Source organism: Pseudorca crassidens, chromosome 9, assembly GCF_039906515.1.
Source record: "Pseudorca crassidens isolate mPseCra1 chromosome 9, mPseCra1.hap1, whole genome shotgun sequence".
Classification (NCBI taxonomy): Eukaryota; Metazoa; Chordata; class Mammalia; order Artiodactyla; family Delphinidae; genus Pseudorca; species Pseudorca crassidens.
Genome location: NC_090304.1, coordinates 92,094,913 through 92,116,659, shown reverse-complemented (window position 1 = coordinate 92,116,659; position 21,747 = coordinate 92,094,913). Strand labels below are relative to the sequence as shown.

General features: G+C 41.0%; 1 protein-coding gene and 1 long non-coding RNA gene across 2 annotated transcripts in view; one reads left to right on the top strand and one right to left on the bottom strand.

Annotated features, from left to right (window-relative positions):
- Positions 1 to 21,747, top strand: part of LOC137230882 (NXPE family member 4-like) — a 74,901-nt gene that overhangs the window by 21,225 nt on the left and 31,929 nt on the right. The window lies entirely within an intron of this gene.
- The window catches only part of LOC137230884 (uncharacterized), a 46,862-nt gene continuing 31,290 nt past the window's right edge, over positions 6,176 to 21,747 (bottom strand). The window contains exon 3 of the long non-coding RNA XR_010946285.1: positions 6,176 to 10,516. This is a non-coding gene — a long non-coding RNA (uncharacterized lncRNA). The remainder of the gene's footprint in view (positions 10,517 to 21,747) is intronic.

Sequence of the window (21,747 nt, the reverse complement as noted above, 5' to 3'; positions counted from 1 at the left end):
GTGTGGACACTTTTCCTCCTTCACAGCTCTCTCCCGCTGGTGCAGGACCCGTCCCTATCCTTTTGTCTCTGTTTAGTTTTTTCTTTTGCCCTACCCAGGTACGTGGGGGGTTTCTTGCGTTTTGGGAGGTCTGAGGTCTTCTGCCAGCGTTCAGTAGATGCTCTGTAGGAGTTGTTCCACGCGTAGATGTATTTCTGGTGTGTCTGTGGGGAGGAACGTGATCTCCGCGTCTTACTCTTCCGCCATCTTCCCAGAAGTCGATTTTCTTTTTAAATTGTTTATTCATTTGCTGTTTTCCCTTAGGATAACTTTCAGAGACTTTAAATCTTTGTTTTATAATTTTCACCAGTTATGGTTGTTTCACTGGGAGGAGGGTCCATGTTGCTCTCACATGACTGTTTCAGCAGTTGTCTCTGGATTGTTACTGTTTCCAAAATCATCCCTGAGGGTAGGGTTTTTCTGTGGATCTCTAAATCAGCTCAGCCCCCTCCAGCTGCCATTCCTCATGGCTAGTGCTCCGTGGAGCTGGGAGTAAAACGAGAGCATCCCTAAGTTAAAATGTCAGAGATTCCACTCTTATTATCAAGATTCAGTAGTTTTTTTCTTAAATAAATGCTTCTTTATTTGTTGTATGCATTTGGTTAACTTCTGAGTTCTGAAGTAGTTGTTTTTGATAATTTTGGCCAGTAGGTTTTGGGGGGAAGGATTTTCCAAGGTTCTAATTCTACTAATCCAAAAGTCATGTCCTACTAGTCTGATTTTATATTTATAGTGTCCATTAAAATATTAACAAACATTGATGTTTTGTAAAGAAAAATATAAGGACAAGTCACAGTCCCTATCCACTCCCATTATCTTCCTATCCTGTTCCTTTCCTCACTTGCCCTACGTGTCTGACCAGGTTCTAAATTACCTTGTGCTCATTCTTGCCTTCATGGCTTTGTTCTTTCTTTTCCTTCTGCCTGGGGTACGCTTCACTCTCTTTCACCTGGTTAATCCCTACCTGTATCAGTCAGGGCCCATTCAAGAAAACAGAAACCATACACTAGATATTTCAACAGAGAGAAGTTATTAGAGAATGAGTTAAACAGATATTGATGGATTCAAACAGCCAGAGGGGAAGAACAGTGAGATACATGAGACAGTAACTGCAGGAAACAGCCACCACTCCAGGGCTGGGGCAACATAGGAAAGAGTTGGGGTTATCAAAACCCATAAGCTACAAAGAAGGTCCCAGTCAAGTAGGGCTCAAGAAACTAAGAAGGGGACATTCCCTTATAGATGTTGAAAGTCAGAGGAGAGAGCAATAAGGGTAGTTCCTGAAGAGCCCAAAGAAACTAGATGCCATTGCCGGGATGAAAGGCTATTTATTGGTCTTCACTGGCAGGAACAGAGAGCAGACAGGAAGGAACAGTCCCTTGTCTTTTTTCAGTCTTCAAGCCTTTCTCTAGTGCCCCTTAATGGCAAACCCTAGTAGGAACCCAGCTGAGGTTTGCAAAATCCCAGCCCCAGCATCACAAGGCAGAATATAGAAAGGTGGTTTTAAGCTGAGGAGCTATATTTTAATAATAGGCACACTATCCATCTGCCTAAATTTAGCTCAAAGGTCATTTCTAAGAACACTTCCTCGACCTCCTTCTCCCTAGTCAAGGCTGGTGCCTGTTCTTTGTGTACCCATAGAACACCAACCTCACTTTTATCATAGTGCTTATCACAATGTGTGTGTTTGCCTCTTTCTGTGTATGACTTAAAGTCAAGAACTGTGTCTTTCATTCCCATGTCCTCTGTATATTAGTTATCCACTGCTGTGTGACTTAGTGGCTTCAAAGGATAAGCATGTATTACCTCGGTTTGTGTGGTCAAGATCTCAGGAGTGACTTAGTGGAGGGGTTCTAGCTTGGGGTCTCTCATGAGGTTGTTGTCAAGATGGCAGCTGGAGATGCAATCATCATCTGAAGGCTTTAAGGGGCAGAAGATCTACTTCTGAGATGACTTACTCACATGGCTGCTGTCAGGAGGTCTCGGTTCCTCACTGTCTGTTAGCAAGAGGGCTCGGTTCCTCACCATGTGAATGTCTCCAGAGACTGGGTGAGTGTCCTCATGACATGGCAGCTGGCTCCCCACAAAGTAAGAAAGCAAGGCAGAAATCACAATGCCTTTTAGGATCTAATCACACTATCACTTCCATCAAATTATATTTGTTACAAAGCAAGTCAAGTCCATCCCCATTCAAGAGGTGCAGAATAAGGAAGGCTCCCCTTTTTTAAAAATTTTTTTTTATTGGAGTATAGTTGCGTTACACTGCTGTGTCAGTTTCTGCTGTGGCATGGCCAAAAAAATAAAAAAGAGAGAGAGATAGAAATTTGTCTAGTTGTTAATTATAATTAGGTTAATAAAGAAACACTTTCTCTTTTTACCTTCACTCTGCAACTCTGTTTCTCAGTCTCCTGACTTATAAAGTGAAAAGAATGAATTAGAAAAATCCAGAAAGATTCCTTCTAATTCTAGAAGAGCAAAACCAACTGCATTACTCTCTGTCAATCAGAATCTGGATCTTCATGAAAATACCTGTGGATACTTAGATAACTCACTGGCCCATATGGCTCTCATTACACAAGTAGAACAGCAGCCAGCATATAGTAGATGCTCAATAAAATCTTGTTGAATGAATGAAAGAATGAATAGTGTTTTGGGCTGAATGTGTGTGTCCCCTTCCCCCAAATTCACACGTTGAAATTCTAACCCCCAATGTGAAAGTATTAGGAGATGGGGCCTTTGAGAGGTGATTAGGTCATGAAAGTAGAATCCTCATGATGGGATGAGTGCCCTCATGAAAGGGACCCCAGAGAACTGCCTTGCCTTCTTTCTGCCACATGAGGACTCAGCAAGAAGCCAGCAGTCTGCAGCCCAGCAGAGGGCTCTCATCAGAACCCAGCCATGATGGCACTCAGATAGCGGACTTCCAGCCTCCAGAACTGCAAAAATAAATTTATGTTGTTTAAAAGCTGCCCAATCTATGGTAATTTGTTATAGCAGCTCAAAAGAACTAAGGAAATAGGTACATAATTTACAGGTGGGGAGCTTAGGTGCTCTTTAATGTTTGTCAATTGAAAAAAAATGCACAACATGAGAGCTGTGAGTTAAATTTTATTTGGGGCAAAATGAGGACTGTAACCTGAGAGACAGACTCTCGGATAGCTCTGAGGAACTGCTCCGAAGACGTACTGGAGGGAGTGTCAGTATATATATGATCTTGGTGAAGGGGTACGTGCGGTCAAAAACACACCTCGGTAGAATGTTGCTTCTAGTCACGAGAAGCAGATGTCTCCATTAATGACTCTAGTGCTCTTCTAGTTATGAGAAGATGCAAAAACTTGGGCTCATAAATTCTTCTCCTGAAAAATATCTATCTGAAAGCCTGTTCTGCCAGCTTTTCCCAGAGCACAGAGTGCCTCATTCTTGATCTCTTCCCTGAACTCCTTTTAGGGTGTGTTAAAGGTCAGCAACTGCAGTGGCTAATGAGTTCATCCTTGTAGACGCAGATGGTGAGTGACAATTTTTAGTTGCCATGCTCAATGCTGTGTTTGTGTGTCTGAGGCATGTACGTATGGGTGTGTTCTGTGCCCGCCTCAGCCCATCAATTACCAGTGTTGTAGACCAGCCCTGTGGCTCTTATTGTGAATGCAAGACACCCTTCAGCAATAACCATCAGGAAACTTTGAAAAAATTAAGGTTTATTACTTACAGGACCTGGAAATTACATAGCACACCTGGGCCACGAGGTCATAAACAGAGAGAGTGGTGCTGGGGTTCTGTTTTTACTGAGGTCAAGGGTGGGGGCCTAGTGTTTTGCAGACTCACCCTCTGTTGGTAAATTTCAGTCTTAAAAGCAGGAACTTAAAGCATGGGAAGACAAAAAAGCACAAATGGCCCAAACAGTCAGTTATCAGACTCAACCAAAGATCTTTAAAACAAAGGTGCCTCAGTTGGGGGAAATGGCCTGGTTCTTTATCTAGCCTTGTGCTGGCAATGTGTTTATCCAACATGCCATTTTGGAAGACGATACCTCGGCAATCAAAACTAAGGTCAGACACTTACATTACCAGAAAAAAAAAAAACTGTCAGGGTGTGTGTGATATGTGTGTGGATGTGTGTAGTCACGGGTTTTATGTGTGTTTTATATAGAGGTGTGTATATTATAAAAGAGGGCTGGGGTTTGATTATCCTTTGGTCATTTTGTCCATCATGACTGAACAAGAAACAAGTTCAAACAAAGGCTGTAAATACAAAGAAAACACCAATACATTAAGAGAGCATTCCAAGATGAGCTGGCATTCTAGCTAGTAAAACTTTATCACATGCATATTTGCACAATTTAGAGTGAGACTTCGGTCTTTAAGACCTATTTAGAAACTATTTGTCAAAACTGTGCCTGATTTTTCAGATGAAGAAGCCAAAGTTCAAAGCAATTATCTGATTTACTGAAGGCCATATAGCTGTTACAACAATGGACTTCCTAGAGAACCGATCTCTTAATTACCAGTCCATTGGATTTCAGTTATACTGTTCCCATTTCTGAAAAAAAAGAACAAACACCTATCTTCTGTTTGAGAGTCCATAGAAAACATTTTAAAACAAATCAGAACTGATCTGGGCATACACCTTTTAAACCTTGATAATAATAATCTAATTGAGTTATTTTTAGGGGAAAATTTTCCCCATCCCCTGATTAAGGATAATTATGGTGCTATGGGGCTTTCACTGTAAAGAAGACCCTGACGTTGGCTCCAGGCCAGCAAGAAATGTTATAAAACTGAAAATGGTGATGCGTATCAGAGAGATGATCTTGTAAAAAGGAATGAACCTGCTACAGGAGAGAAAACGTGTGGACCTTAGTAAAAAGCAAAGAGTAGGAAACTGTCAGGCAGGGCCTTGGTGCGGGGGGCGGGGGGGTGCTGGTCCTCTCTGATGTCTAGAACATGCCACAAATCATAAAGAAAGGAGATAGGGTCAGTGGAAAGAGTGGTATAATTGTTCAAAGATGTGGAAAGAGTCTTCAGAAATCTGGAAAATGTGCAGTAGGGCCAAAAAGACTGAATGCTGGGCAGTTCCTCCTAAGATGCAGGATAGTGTGGAACAGAGTAGGGACACTGGAATCAGAAAGGTGTAAGTTCAGTTCCTGACTTTGCCACTAGCTCAGTCTCTTTTTCTATAAAATGAGAAGAAGAAGAACTGCACACAGGTTTGTCATGAAGATTAATGTTTCAGTGCAAGTAAAGGTCCTAGTGCATTGTCCACGTGCAAACATGGTAGCTTTAGTTAGAGTGAGGCGGTGTAGGAGGGGATAGTTCCACGGAGGAGCTTCTGACTTTGATGGTCAGCCCTCCTCTGAATCCCTAGATCCTGACCTTGACTTTGCCACCTACACACTCAGCCTTTCTGACTCCAAATTATAAATTCTTTCTAACACGCCAAACAATTTCCCACCTACACTGACTCATAGCAATGCGTTCTGGCTGTCCGTGTCCTGTCTTACTAATTCTCAATGTTAACTATGTGGGCTTCAGAGAAGTTGTTGAAATATTTTAAAAGGTACATGCCTCTTTGCATACTTCAAGATCTTCAGACTTTACAACCCTTTTATTTTTAGAATTGATATATTAAGTACTAATATAACTCCCCATAAAGTACGACTACCAAAGGGACCAAAATCATGTACTATGCTCATAAAATTTTTAAACTTTGAACAAGTTCAGGTCATACATTTTTTGTTAACAGATCATCAAGATGTGATGAGCTTACAACATTCTAATTGGAGAGATTGTTGGAGGAAAAAAATCAGCATTTCAAATTAGTTATCATATAATGGATGAGAAAACATTTTTGAACTAATCTTAAACAGATATTCTATGTTTTACCAAGATAATAGCATTATCATAAAGAAAGTGGGAATGGTATGGCTAAGCTATGTTATATATCTATAATGAAACTATGTTTTCATTGGAAAATTAAATATAATAAATAAGATAAAATAAGATAATATATGATGTCATGTATTTAACTGTATACAAAATTATATGCATGTCCCTTTAAGGACTCTGTACCTTCAAGGAGCCCCTTTCTTCATGGTGTGCAGAAGAGTCTGACAGGAGCAAATGTGGAAAATGACACTCTGTCCAGATTTTTAAAATTCAATTTATTGAGTACAATTCATATACAATAAAATTCACCGTATTTAATATGCAGTTTGGTGAGTTTTGACAGTAATAAGACCATTACCACAATCAAGATACAGAACAATTCCATCACCCAGAACACCATCTCATATCCCTTTGTGGTCAATCCTTGTCCCAACCCCCAACTCCAGCAACTCTTAATCTGTTTTCTGTTCCTAAGGTTTTGTCTTTTCCAGAATGTCCTATAAGCCTTTTTAGTCTAGGTTCTTTTTCTTAGCATAATATTGGGTGGGACCAAAAGTCCCTTCGGTTTCTTAAGTAGAAATAAAAGACACGTTTTTCATTTTCACCAAGAACTTTATTGAACAACGTATTCACCCTTTTGTTCCACTACCTTCTGCCATTTTTAGGCAACTTCATAATTCCATCTTCCCAAAACTTTTTATCTTTTTGAGCAAAGAACTGTTCCAGGTGGTGCCTTTTACAGTCTTCTGGGGAACTGAAATTTTTTCCATTAAGAGAATTTTGTAAAGATTGAAATAAATGGAAATCTGAAGGTGCTGCAATGTCTGGTGAATACGGCAGATGGATCAAATCTTCCCAGCCAAGCTGTAATAGTTTTTGCCTGGTCATCAAGGCAACATGCAGTCTTGCGTTATCCTGATGGAAGATTATGCATTTTCTGTTGACTAATTCCTGATGCTTTTCGGCGAGTGCTGCTTTCAGTTGGTCTAATTGGGAGCAGTACTTGTTGGAATTAATCATTTGGTTTTCTGGAAGGAGCTCATAATAGAGGACTCCCTTCCAATCCCACCATGTATACAACATCACCTTTGGATGAAGACCAGCCTTTGGTGTGGTTGGTGGTGGTTCATTTCGCTTGCCCCATGATCTCTTCCGTTCCACACTGTTGTACAGTATCCACTTTTCATCACCCATCACAATTTGTTTTAAAAATGGAACCCTGGGGCTTCCCTGGTGGCGCAGTGGTTGAGAGTTCGCCTGCCGATGCAGGGGACGCGGATTTCTGCCCTGGTCCAGGAGGATCCCACATGCCGCGGAGCGGCGGGGCCCGTGAGCCACGGCCATGGCTGGGCCTGCGCGTCCGGAGCCTGTGCTCCGCAACGGGAGGGGTCGCAGCAAGAAAATGGAGCCCTTTCATTACGTTTCAGTAGAGAATCGCATGCGGAAGTATGGTCAGGAAGGTTTTTTTCGCTTAACTTACATGGAATCCAAACATCAAAGTGATGAATACAACCAAGATGGTGCAAATGATTTTCAACACTTGATCTGGATATTTTGAGTATGTCAGCTCTCTCCCGCGTGGTATAACGTTGATTGTTCTCAATTATTGTTTCAATTTGATCACTATCAACTTCACTGGTCTACCCAACCATGGAGCATCGTCCAGCAAGAAATCTCCAGGAGGAAACTTCGCAAACCACTTTTGACACGTTCGATCAGTCACAGCACCTTCTCCACACACTGCACAAATCTTTTTTTGCATTTTGGTTGCATTTTTACCTTTCTTGAAATAATAAAACATAATACACCGAAAATGTTGCTTTTTTTTTCTTCCATCTTCAATATTAAAATGGCTACCCCAAAATTCACCAATTTTGATAAGTCTTTTTTTTAATAGATGCTGATATAACGGTTGTCATATACAATCTAACAAAATTGTTTCAAATGAAGTTAAAGACAACTAAGTGCTACTAGAGCCATCTTACAGAAAAAACAGAATGAACAATTTAGCCCACCCAATACATTTTAGATTCATACACTGTGTATCACTCAGAAGTTTTTTCCTTTCTACTGCTGAGTAGTATTCCATTAGATGGATGTATCCCAGCATGTTTACACAATTGAAGGACATTTGAGTTATTTCCAGTTTTTTGGCAGTTGTGAATAAACCTTCTATATACATTCACATACAGGTTTTTGTGTGAACATCAGTTTTCATTTCTCTTGGGTGGTGATCATGCTGGGTAATATGATAAGTCTATTTTAACATTATAAAAAATTTCCAAACTTTTTCACAGTGTCTTCGCCATTTTTGCATACTCCATCAGCAATGTATGAAAGTTTCAGTTGCTCCACATTCTTCTTAGTACTTGGTACTGTCAGGGGTTTTTTTGTTTTGTTTTGTTTTGTTTTAGGCATTATAATAGATGTATAGTATTATCTCATTATAATTTTAACTTTCATTTCCTAATGTCTGAAGATGTTGAGCATCTTTTTATATGTTCATTTGTCATCTGTATATCTTCTTTGGTGAAATGTTTAACATTTGCCCATTTTTAATTGGGTTGTTTATTATCTTATTATTGTGTTTTGGGAGACATATATATGTAAGTCCTGGTCCAAGTCCAAAGGCCAGGGAACCAGAAGCACTGATATCTAGGGGTAGGAAAATATAGGTGTCCTGGCTTAAGCAGAGATCAAATTCACTCTCCCTCCATTTTCTTGTTCTCTTCCAATTGTCATTGGATTAGATGATGCCCACTCACATTGGTTAGGGATGGGGGCAATCTTCTTCACTCCATCTACCTTGAGTCAGTATTCTCTTCTGGAAAGACCCTCACTGATACACCCAGAAATAATGTTCTACCAGCTATCTGGGCATCCTTTAGCCCAGTTAAATTAACACATAAAATTAACCATTATAGCCATCAAAGACATACTTCATCTCTGTAACTTCCCCTGTCTGAATTCCAGTATCTGGGTTATATTATTGTATATTAGTCTGATACTATTGATTGCTTTCCTCTTTACCATGGATTATTTTTCCTCGCTCTTCCTGTGTTCATCTCATATTTTATTCATTGTCATAAACAAAGTTTAGAAGAGTATAGACTGAAACAAACAGTATTTGTGCATAGAAATGATACACCTCTTCTTCTAGGCCATCAGAATGTGTTGGAGGCCAGGGTTGGGGATGGGGGTGGTTCACTCAATCTAGTCAGTAGCTGAGCTGGGTTTGGGCCTTTTGTCACTATGTTGACCTTGGTTCAACACGAGCTTCAAATTTCTCTGGAGTTACTTTGTGCTTAGGGTGGGTATTGTTTCTATCGTGTTCCTGTTTCACCCTTAGCTTCACCCTTCCCTGTCTATGTCTCCGAGTCTCTCTCCACGCCTTGCCCCTTCTCCTGTGGTAGACTGCAGTTGTCTCTCACTTGGCACTGCCCAGCCTGGTGGGGAGAAGAAATGGCACTCTCTGCTGCTCTGGCTCAGCCTCCATCTTAGGCAAGCCCTATGCCCCTGGATTGGGCAGGAGTTGGGGGGTGGCCTTCTCAGTGGTCCTGTCCCCCTCCCCACAGCATTAGGAAATCTCTAATGGCCTGAGTCCAGGAGTTTCCCCCGCTCCCACAGGAGTCTACAGTTTTCTTCCTTCTCCACTTCCCCAGGCAGAGTCAGTCTTCACGTGTGCTCTGGGAAGTGTTCACTGTTCCTCCCGCAGTGGCACAAGCTTTTGCTCTTAGGGAAGAAGGATGCAGGGGAGACTTGGTGCCTTTCCCATCAAGCAGTTGCCTTCTCTTCCAGGCCTGTGCCACTGAGGGAGACTTCATCCAGCCTCCTGCCCTGTTCCAAGTCTTCCTCGTGAGTGCTTGGTGGAGGCCCAAGGAGACGAGGTGGCAGGTAGGTGCAAAGTCTCTTCATGTCTTCACTCCTAGAAGCTCTCTATCCTTACACTAGCCCATACTCAGCTTTTAGCAAATTATTTTTTTTTAAATAAACTAAATTCTTCTTACCCATCTCCCCCCGCAAAAGTGAGTCAGTGTTTGTGTCCCTTCTCTTCTTGGAAGTACTTTGCTTTTGTCAGATTTTTAAGTTAGATGGTTGGCCTGTGACCCCAGTTTCTGGTAGTTAAACAAAAGTTATCTTTTTGTAGATTATCTGGATTTTTCCTGTGACTGTGGGAGTGATGATATTCCTGACGGCCAACTCCATCCTAGGCTGAAGTTGGAAGTCCTCCAGCATTTATTTCAAAGGGATAAAAAAAAAAACAGTTTAGGGAGACAAAGATCCTCGGACCAAAGAAGAAAACTTTTTTTTTTTAAATTTTTATTTATTTCTGGCTGTGTTGGGTCTTCGTTGCTGCACTCGGGCTTTCTCTAGTTGCACCGAGTGGGGGCTACTCTTCGTTGCGGTGTGCGGGCTTCTCATTGTGGTGGCTTCTCTTGTTGTGGAGCACGGGCTCTAGGGCACACGGGCTTCAGTAGTTGTGGCGCACAAGCTTAGTTGCTCCGCAGCATGTGGTATCTTGCCGGACAAGGGCTCGAGCCCATGTCCCCTGCATTGGCAGGCGGATTCTTAACCACTGCACCACCAGGGAAGTCCTGAAGAGAAAAACCTTAATTTAAAGAAAGCACATGTTCAATGAGCTGATTGGACATTGTCTACAACTAAAAGTAAGTAATTGTCTGTTATATTCCCTTTTGATTGAGGAAGATTATGGCATTAAATGAGACGAAGAAGTTTTGCTCAGAATGCAAATTTGCAACTGTAGGCTAATTTTTAACTGAAAATATCATATTTATCTAAATTAGTGGAAAATACACTAGAGTAAGTATAAGAACAGGGGTTCTTAATTTTTTTGGGGGGAGGCATAGAACCCTTTCACAATCTATGAAACTTTTCTCAAAACAATATTAAGTGCATGAATTAAAATATGTAGGATTTGAAAGGAAATTAATTATACTGAATTATAGTTTTCAAAGTATTTTAAAATATGATATAGAAATATATGCCCTTCCAATTTACCACATTAAATAACAACGGTTTACAACAATTTCAAAGTAGTGGTGAGAGTAAATGCTATTTTGCGAAATCTGCAACAACTGTGACATGATATGAAATATTTGTGATTTTTAATGGCTTAAATATTAGATATTACTAATACTATTGAACTTTATTATCTACATACAAAAATTTTAAAATGCTGACTCTCAGTGAGATGTTAGTGAAAATAAAGATGCAACCTTTTTCCCATCTAAATTCACAGACTCCTCTGATTTCCATCTACGGATCTCCCAAGGGGACCATTGGATTAAGAAACCTCTGTGCTAGAAAGAGAGCTCTCAAAAGCAATCAGAGGTGGAGAGAGGAAAGTCAGAGAAGGCTTTAGGAAAACTCCAGGTGGAGATCACAACATCTGCAAAAATATGCAGATGAGGATGAATGTAGTACATTCAGAGAACTGAAAGTAATTCAGCATTTTAGGACACAACCCTATCACTACTACTAGTTACCATTTACTGAGGACTTTTTAGACGCCAAGTGCTGTATTAAGTATGTTATAAATTCTTTTCATGTAATTAAGTCCTCACAATATCTCTTTGAGGTAAACATATTGAGGAAATTGGGAGATTTTAAACAACTTTCCTAAGATCAAGCAGCTTGTATGTTGCAAAGCATGTATACAAACCTAGATCTATTTCATTCAAAGCTCATGAGGGGCTTTGGGTGTGTCTTCATCTGTGTAGGAGGGAAGCATTTCAGTCTGGAAATTCTCAGAGATGAACACTCTTGAATGCCATACTAAGGAGAGTGATTGTACCCTGAAAGCCAGTGCGGGGGGTGGTCCCTTCTTTCCAGCTTCATCTGCCTCTTCACATACACCTCAGCCACCTTGTACCACCACCATTCCCAAACATAACTTGATTTTCCCATTTTATGCTTTGCCCATGATTTCCCCTCTGCCTGGAATGCCCTCCTTCCAGGTATGCCTTTGTCTCCTAGCTAACTAGGACTCACCTTTCAAGACTTCATGGGGAGTCCCACTCTAGTTCACAAATGTAGATACCATCCTTGTTTAGAAAAGCAGAATCCTAAGCTTTCTAGAGGCAGGTGGAAAGGAAACCAGGATAGGGGCCATTCTAGCAGGAAAAGAGAATGCAATATGGAATAAGAGCAGCAAAGGGTAAAATATGTTTAAAGCTACTTTCTTGGTGAGGAAAAAAATGTGACAGCAAAAGAGGAATCAAGAGGAAAATTAGATGGTTTATTGTCTGCATAATAAGATTGCTGAGCTTACAGAGAAAATAAAAGTAACATATGCTGACCGAAAAGGCTACCCTTTCCTTGAACAACCCTGGAGTCAGCCCTACAGAGTAAGTTTATATTGTTTGCTTAAGATTACCTTTGCATCTCCAATCTCCAACTGCTAAATCTTGTTTTTTTAACATCTTTATTGGAGTATAATTGCTTTACAATGGTGCGTTAGTTTCTACTTTATAAAAAAGTGAATCAGTTATACATATACATATGTTCCCATACCTCTTCCCTCTTGTGTCTCCTTCCCTCCCACCCTCCCTATCCCACCCCTCCAGGCGGTCACAAAGCACCGAACTGATCTCCCTGTGTTATGCAGCTGCTTCCCACTAGCTATCTACCTTACATTTGGTAGTGTATATACGTCCATGCCTCTCTCTCGCTTTGTCACAGCTTACCCTTCCCCCTCCCCATATCCTCAAGTCCATTCTCTAGTAGGTCTGTGTCTTTTTTTCTGTCTTACCCCTAGGTTCTCCATGACAGTTTTTTATTTCTTAAATTCAATATATATGTGTTAGCATACAGTATTTGTCTCTCTCTTTCTGACTTACTTCACTCTGTATGACAGACTCTAGGTCTATCCACCTCATTACAAATAGCTCAATTTCATTTCTTTTTATGGCTGAGTAATATTCCATTGTACATATGTGCCACATCTTCTTTATCCATTCATCCGATGACGGACACTTAGGTTGTTACCATCTCCGGGCTATTGTTAAGTAGAGCTGCAATGAATATTTTGGTACATGACACTTTTTGAATTATAGTTTTCTCAGGGTATATGCCCAGTAGTGGGATTGCTGGGTCATATGGTAGTTCTATTTGTAGTTTTTCAAGGAACCTCCATACTGTTCTCAACAGTGGCTGTATCAATTTACATTCCCACCAACAGTGTAAGAGGGTTCCCTTTTCTCCACACCCTCTCCAGCATTTATTGTTTCTAGATTTTTTGATGATGGCCATTCTGACTGGTGTGAGATGATATCTCATTGTAGTTTTGATTTGCATTTCTCTAATGATTAGTGATGTTGAGCATTCTTTCATGTGTTTGTTGGCAGTCTGTATATCTTCTTTGGAGAAATGTCTATTTAGGTCTTCTGCCCATTTTTGGATTGGGTTGTTTGTTTTTTTGTTATTGAGCTGCATGAGCTGCTTGTAAATTTTGGAGATTAATCCTTTATCAGTTGCTTCATTTGCAAATATTTTCTCCCATTCTGAGGGTTGTCTTTTGGCCTTGTTCATGGTTTCCTTTGCTGTGCAAAAGCTTTGAAGTTTCATTAGGTCCCATTTGTTTATTTTTGTTTTTATTTCCATTTCTCTAGGAGGTGGGTCAAAAAGGATCTTGCTGTGATTTATGTTATAGAGTGTTCTGCCTATGTTTTCCTCTAAGAGTTTGATAGTTTCTGGCCTTATATTTAGGTCTTTAATCCATTTTGAGCTTATTTTTGTGCATGGTGTTAGGGAGTTATCTAGTCTCATACTTTTACATGTACTTGTCCAGTTTTCCCAGCACCACTTATTGAATAGGCTGTCCTTTCTCCACTGTACATTCCTGCCTCCTTTATCAAAGATAAGGTGACCATATGTGCGTGGGTTTATCTCTGGGCTTTCTATCCTGTTCCATTGATCTATATTTCTGTTTTTGTGCCAGTACCATACTGTCTTGATTACTGTAGCTTTGTAGTATAGTCTGAAGTCAGGGAGCCTGATTCCTACAGCTCCGTTTTTTGTTCTCAAGATTGCTTTGGCTATTCAGGGTCTTTTGTGTTTCCATACAAATTGTGAAATTTTTTGTTCTACTTCTGTGAAAAATGCCAGTGGTAGTTTGATAGGGATTGCATTGAATCTGTAGATTGCTTTGGGTAGTAGAGTCATTTTCACAATGTTGATTCTTCCAATCCAAGAACATGGTATATCTCTCCATCTATTTGTATCATCTTTAATTTCTTTCATCAGTGTCTTAGAATTTTCTGCATACAGGTCTTTTGTCTCCTTAGGTAGGTTTATTCCTAGATATTTTATTCTTTTTGTTGCAATGGTAAATGGGAGTGTTTTCTTGATTTCACTTTCAGATTTTTCATCATTAGTGTATAGGAATGCCAGAGATTTCTGTGCATTAATTTTGTATCCTGCTCCTTTACCAAATTCATTGATTAGCTCTAGTAGTTTTCTGGTAGTATCTTTAGGATTCTCTATGTATAGTATCATGTCATCTGCAAACAGTGACAGCTTTACTTCTTCTTTTCTGATTTGGATTCCTTTTATTTCCTTTTCTTCTCTGATTTCTGTGGCTAAAACTTCCAAAACTATGTTGAATAAGAGTGGTGAGAGTGGGCAGCTTCGTCATGTTCCTGACCTTAGTGGAAATGCTTTCAGTTTTTCACCATTGAGGACAATGTTGGCTGTGGGTTTGTCATATATGGCCTTTATTATGTTGAGGAAAGTTCCCTCTATGCCTACTTTCTGCAAGGATTTTATCATAAATGGGTGTTGAATTTTGTCGAAAGCTTTCTCTGCAACTATTTAGATGATCATATGGTTTTTCTCCTTCAATTTGTTAATATGGTTTATCACATTGATTGTTTTGCGTATATTGAAGAATCCTTGCATTCCTGGAATAAACCCCACTTGATCATGGTGTATGATCCATTGAATGTGCTGTTGGATTCTATTTGCTAGTATTTTGTTGAGGATTTTTTTGCATCTATGTTCATCAGTGATATTGGCCTGTAGTTTTCTTTCTTTGTGACATCCTTGTCTAGTTTTGGTATCAAGGTGATGGTGGCCTCGTAGAATGAGTGTGGGAGTGTTCCTCCCTCTGCTATATTTTGGAAGAGTTTGAGAAGGATAAGTGTTAGCTCTTCTCTAAATATTTGATAGAATTCACCTGTAAAGCCATCTGGTCCTGGGCTTTTGTTTGTTGGAAGATTTTTAATCACCATTTCAATTTCAGTGCTTGTGATTGGTCTGTTCATATTTTCTATTTCTTCCTGATTCAGTCTTGGCAGGTTGTGCATTTCTAAGAATTTGTCCATTTCTGCCAGGTTGTCCATTTTATTGGCATAGAGTTGATTGTAGTAATCTCTCATGATATTTTGTATTTCTGCAGTGTCAGTTGTTACTTCTCCTTTTTCATTTCTAATTCTATTGATTTGAGTCTTCTCCTTTTTTTTCTTGATGAGTCTGGCTAATGGTTTCTCAATTTTATTTATCTTCTCAAAGAACCAGCTTTTAGTTTTATTGATCTTTACTATCGTTTCCTTCATTTCTTTTTCATTTATTTCTGATCTGATTTTTATGATTTCTTTCCTTCTGCTAACTTTGGGGTTTTTTTGTTCTTCTTTCTCTAATTGCTTTAGGTGAAAGTTAGGTTGTTTATTCAAGATATTTCCTGTTTCTTAAGGTAGGATTGTATTGCTATAATCTTCCCTCTTAGAACTACTTTTGCTACATCCCATAGATATTGGGTCGTCGTGTCTCCATTGTCATTTGTTTCTAGGTATTTTTTGATTTCCTCTTTGATTTCTTCAGTGATCACTTCGTTATTAAGTAGTGTATTGTTTAGCCTCCATGTGTGTGTATTTCTTACAGATCTTTTCCTGTAATTGATATCTAGTCTCATAGCGTTGTGGTCGGAAAAGATACTTGAAACAGTTTCAATTTTCTTAAATTTACCAAGGCTTGACTTGTGACCCAAGATATGATCTATCCTGGAGAATGTTCCATGAGCACTTGAGAAAAATGTGTATTCTGTTGTTTTTAGATGGAATGTCCTATAAATATCAATTAACTCCATCTTGTTTAATGTATTATTTAAAGCTTGTGTTTCCTTATTTATTTTCATTTTGGATAATCTGTCCATTGGTGAAAGTGGGGTGTTAAAGTCCCCTACTATGAATGTGTTACTGTCAATTTCCCCTTTTATGGCTGTTAGTATTTGCCTTATGTATTGAGGTGCTCCTATGTTGGGTGCATAAATATTTACAATTGTTATATCTTCTTCTTGGATCAATCCCTTGATCATTATGTAGTGTCATTCTTTGTCTCTTCTAATAGTCTTTATTTTAAAGTCTATGTTGTCTGATATGAGAATTGCTACTCCAGCTTTCTTTTGGTTTCCATTTGCATGAAATATCTTTTTCTATCCCCTTACTTTCAGTCTGTATGTGTCTCTAGGTCTGAAGTGGGTCTCTTGTAGACAGCAAATATATGCGTCTTGTTTTTGTATCCATTCAGCCAATCTGTGTCTTTTGGTGAGAGCATTTAGATTTACAGCATTTACAGAATTTACAGCATTTACATTTAAGGTAATTATCGATATGTATGTTCCTATTCCCATTTTCTTAATTGTTTTGGGTTCATTCTTGGAGGTCTTTTCCTTCTCTTGTGTTTCTTGCCTAGAGAAGTTCCTTTAGCAGTTGTTGTAGAGCTGGTTTGGTGGTGCTGAACTCTCTCAGCTTTTGCTTGTCTGTAAAGGTTTTAATTTCTCCATCAAATCTGAATGAGATCCTGCTGGGTAGAGTAATCTTGGTTGCAGGTTTTTCTCCTTCATCACTTTAAATATGTCCTGCCAGTCCCTTCTGGCTTGCAGAGTTTCTGCTGAAAAATCAGCTGTTAACCTTATGGGGATTCCCTTTTGTGTTATTTGTTGTTTTTCCCTGGCTGCTTTTAATATGTTTTCTTTGTATTTAATTTTTGACAGTTTGATTAATATGTGTCTTGGCGTGTTTCTCCTTGGATTTATCCTGTATGGGACTCTCTGTGCTTACTGGACTTGATTAACTATTTCCTTTCCCATATTAGGGAAGTTTTCAACTATAATCTCTTCAAATATTTTCTCAGTCCCTTTCTTTTTCTCTTCTTCTTCTGGAACCCCTATAATTCGAATGTTGGTGCATTTAATGTTGTCCCAGAGGTTTCTGAGACTGTCCTCAGTTCTTTTCATTCTTTTTTCTTTATTCTGCTCTGCAGTAGTTATTTCCACTATTTTATCTTCCAGGTCACTTATCCGTTCTTCTGCCTCAGTTATTCTGCTATTGATCCCATAGAGAGTATTTTTTATTTCATTTATTGTGTTGTTCATCATTGTTTGTTTCATCTTTAGTTCTTCTAGGTCCTTGTTAAATGTTTCTTGCATTTTGTCCATTCTATTTCCAAGATTTTGGATCATCTTTACTATCATTATTCTGAATTCTTTTTCAGGTAGACTGCCTATTTCCTCTTCATTTGTTAGGTCTGTTGGGTTTTTATCTTGCTCCTTCATCTGCTGTGTGTTTCTCTGTCTTCTCATTTTGCTTATCTTACTGTGTTTGGGGTCTCCTTTTTGCAGGCTCCAGGTTCATAGTTCCCATTGTTTTTGGTGTCTGTTCCCAGTGGCTAAGGTTGGTTCAGTGGATTGTGTAGGCTTCCTGGTGGAGGGGACTAGTGCCTGAGTTCTGGTGGATGAGGCTGGATCTTGTCTTTCTGGTGGGCAGGTCCACGTCTGGTGGTGTGTTTGGGGGTGTCTGTGGACTTATTATGATTTTAGGCAGCCTCTCTGATAATGGGTGCATTTGTGTTCCTGTCTTGCTAGTTGTTTGGCATAGGATGTCCAGCACTGTAGCTTGCTGGTCATTGCGTGAAGGTGGGTGCTGGTGTTTAGCTGGAGATCTCTGGGAGATTTTCGCCATTTGATATTATGTGGAGCTGGGAGGTCTCTTGTGGACCAGTGTCCTGAAGTTGGCTCTCCTACCTCAGAGGCACAGCACTGACTTCTGGCTGCAGCACCAAGAGCCTTTCATCCACACAGCTCAGAATAAAAGGGAGAAAAGTAGAAAGAAAGAATTAGTAGAAGTAGAAAGAAAGAAAGAAGGAAAGAAAGAAGTGAGGGAGGGAGGGCCTAAGGAAGGAAGGAAGGAAGGAAAGAAGGAAAAAAAGAAAGAAGGAAAGAAAGAAGATAAAGTAAAATAAAATGAAGTAAGAAAATATAGTAAAGTTATTAAAATAAAAAATTATTATTAAGAAAAATATTAAAAAAAAAAAACAACGGACGGATAGAACCCTAGGACAAATGGTGGAAGCAAAGCTATACAGACAACATCTCACACAGAAGCATACACTCACAAAAAGAGGAAATGGGGAAAAAATCATAAATCTTGCTCTCAACGTCCACCTCCTCAATTTGGGATGATTCGTAGTCTAAAGGAGGGAAGGAAGGAAAGAAAGAAAGAAGATAAAGTAAAATAAAATAAAGTTAATAAAATAAAAAATAATTATTGAGAAAAAAAATTAAAACAACAACAAAAAAAAGGAAGGATAGAACCCTAGGACAAATGGTGGAAGCAAAGCTATACAGACAACATCTCACACAGAAGCATACACATACACACTCACAAAAAGAGGAAAAGTGGAAAAAATCATAAATCTTGCTCTCAAAGTCCACCTCCTCAATTTGGGATGATTCGTTGTCTATTCATGTATTCCACAGATGCAGGGTACATCAAGTTGATTGTGGAGCTTTAATTTGCTGCTTCTGAGGCTGCTGGGAGAGATTTCCTTTTCTCTTCTTTGTTCTCACAGCTCCCAGGGGCTCAGCTTTGGATTTGGCCCCACCTCTGCATGTAGGTCGCCGGAGGGCGTCTGTTCTTGGCTCAGACAGGATGGGGTTAAAGGAGCCTCTGATTTGGGGGCTCCGGCTCACTCAGGCCGGCGGGAGGAAGGGGCACGGAGTGTGGGGAGAGCCTGCGGCAGCAGAGGCTGGCATTACATTGCACCAGCCTGAGGCACGCCGTGCATTCTCCCGGGGAAGTTGTCCCTGGATCCTGGGACCCTGGCAGTGGCGGGCTGGACAGGCTCCCCGGAAGTGGGGTGTGGATAGTAACCTGTGGTCGCACACAGGCTTCTTGGTGGCGGCAGCAACAGCCTTAGCGTCTCATGCCTGTCTCTGGGGTCCGCACTTTTGGCCACGGCTCACGCCGGTCTCTGGAGCTTCTTTAAGCAGCACTCTTAATCCCCTCTCCTCGAGCACCAGGAAACAAAGAGGGAAGAAAAAGTCTCTTGCCTCTTCAGCAGGTGCAGACTTTTCCCCGGACTCCCTCCCGGTCAGCAGTGGTGCATTAACCCCGCAGGCTGTGTTCACGCCCCCATCCCCAGTCCTCTCCCTGCGCTCCGACGAAGCCCAAGCCTCAGCTCCCAGTCCTGCCGGCCCCGGCGGGTGAGCAGACAAGCCTATCGGTCTGGTGAGTGCCCGTCGGCCCTGATCCTCTGTGCGGGAATCTCTCCGCTTTGCCCTCCGCACCCCTGTTGCTGTGCTCTCCTCCGCGGCTCCAAAGCTTTCCCCCTCCGCCACCCCCGAAGCTTTCCCCCTCCGCCACCCACAGTCTCTGCCCGCGAAGGGGCTTCCTAGTGTGTGGAAACTTTTCCTCCTTCACAGCTCCCTCCCACTGGTGCAGGTCCTGTCCCTATTCTTTTGTCTCCGTTTTTTTCTTTTTTCTTTTGCCCTACCCAGCTACGTGGTGGGTTTCTTGCCTTTGGGAGGTCTGAGGTCTTCTGCCAGCATTCAGTAGGTCTTGTGTAGGAGTTGTTCCACATGTAGATGTATTTCTGGTGTATCAAATTGCCATGGGAAGGAGTGTAAGGTCCTGGCTCCAGAGTCCGTCAGTATTGGCAGTGGTCAGAATACAAGTGGATAACAAACCTTTTGAGGTCCAGCCCAGTTCCAGTTCCATTCCAACCTACAGAAAGACGGAGGTTGTTGCTATCCTAACAACACCCTAATAACTCTTCCTTATTGGTGTTGTAATTAACCTTCAGTGCACCGCAGGCTTCAAATTCTTGGTTGCCCTGTGCTTACGCTGGGGGTTGAGATGCAGGAGGGTCTTTCCTCAGTGTTCCTGCTTCCCCCTCCACTCTCAGCCAGCTCTGAGGCCAATGTCATGGTGCTTTCCCTCCACAGATTGCAGACTGCTGCTGTGCCATTGTTCCTGGGTACTAGGCCTGGGGTGGGGGCAGGAGAGAGTGTTTTCCTGGTCCAGCCTGCCTTAGGCAGGTCCTCTGTGCCTGGATCTTTGAGAAATCTTTTTTCAGAGTTCCCGCTCCTCCTTCCCATAGCAACCACAGTCTGCCTTGTATCCAAAGTTGGTCTCGGTGGGAGTTTCCTGCCCTATTCATGGTGGTAGCAGACCTCTACCTACTGTCAGTATAAATCCTGGGTCCATGATGGCTTCCTGTCCCTTCCCTAGAAGTAGGGGTCTTATTCTCCTACCTCCTGTCTTTGCAGGATTGGATCTTTGCTTGTGTCCTGGGAATGAGAAAGTTACATGTCCTACTCTCAAGGCAGGACATGTTGAATTTCTAATCTTCCTTCCTTAGCAACGGAGTTTTGCCTGGGCCCTGAGACGGGTTTGCAGCTTCTCCTCAAGTGATGGAAGGTTTTTGCTGAAGAGCCTTGGAAAGTCTGCAGGGCTTTATGCTTATCCCTTAGCAGCTGCCAATCCCTTCCTTCATGCCTGCACCGAGTAGGGGTACTCTCTCAAACTCCTGCCCTGCCCCCAGTCTTCCTCCTGAGCACCAGTGAAGAGCCATGCAGAAGAGCTTACGGGTGACTCTTCCTACTCTTTTCTGGAATGCCCCACCAGCACATAAACTCACACTTGGCCTTTAACAATTCATTTACATTTTTGCTGGTTTCTTCTTTTCTTTTTCTGTTGCTCTCTTTTTCCCCTGCTCTGCCAAAGATGAAAGGGATTGTGTATCTCACCTCTTCTTGAAGGAGATTGTCCCTCCTTGGAATTTGGGTCATGTGGTTTCTTGCTACTTGAGTTCTCTGAGGTACTCAAGAAAGTTACACTTTTGTAGAGTATCTGGCTTTTTCCCATTGTGAGGGTAAGAGTGCATTTTTTGCAGCTTATTACATTTTCTGTAGTCACAGAAGTCTTAGTTGACTTTTATAAATATTACTTTATTGAGGCGTAAAAATATTACATATCATATAATTCACTCATTTCAAGTGTACAGTTGAACCTTCTTTCCAAATGCACACACCCACCCACCACCCCGCCTCAACTGCTGTAACTGAGAGGAGTGTCGCAACCCTCAGGAGTGTGTTAGAACAGGGACAGTGGTTGGTAAACATTAGCCCAGAGGCAAAAGAACATTCCAGGTGTTTTGTGCACCTGGATTTGTCCCTCCCTTGCGATCTTATAATTGTTTCCTCCTAGCTGCTTCCCTGCCTCCAGACCTCCTCCATTTCATCCTATTTTGTGTTTCATGACTGTGTGCAACCATCACCATAAATCAGTTTTGGAACATGTTCATCACCCCAAGATGATACTTCATGCCGATTTACTCTTAATCCCAATTCTTGTCTCATCTTCATCACAACCCCAAGCAACCACGGATCTAGTTTCTGTCTCTACAACCTTGTCTTTTCTGGACATTTCAAATTTCATATTGCAAATGGAATCATGAAATATGTGGTCTCTTGTATCCGAGTCTTTCATTGAGCATAATAGTTTTGAGGTTCATCCAAATCCTGGCA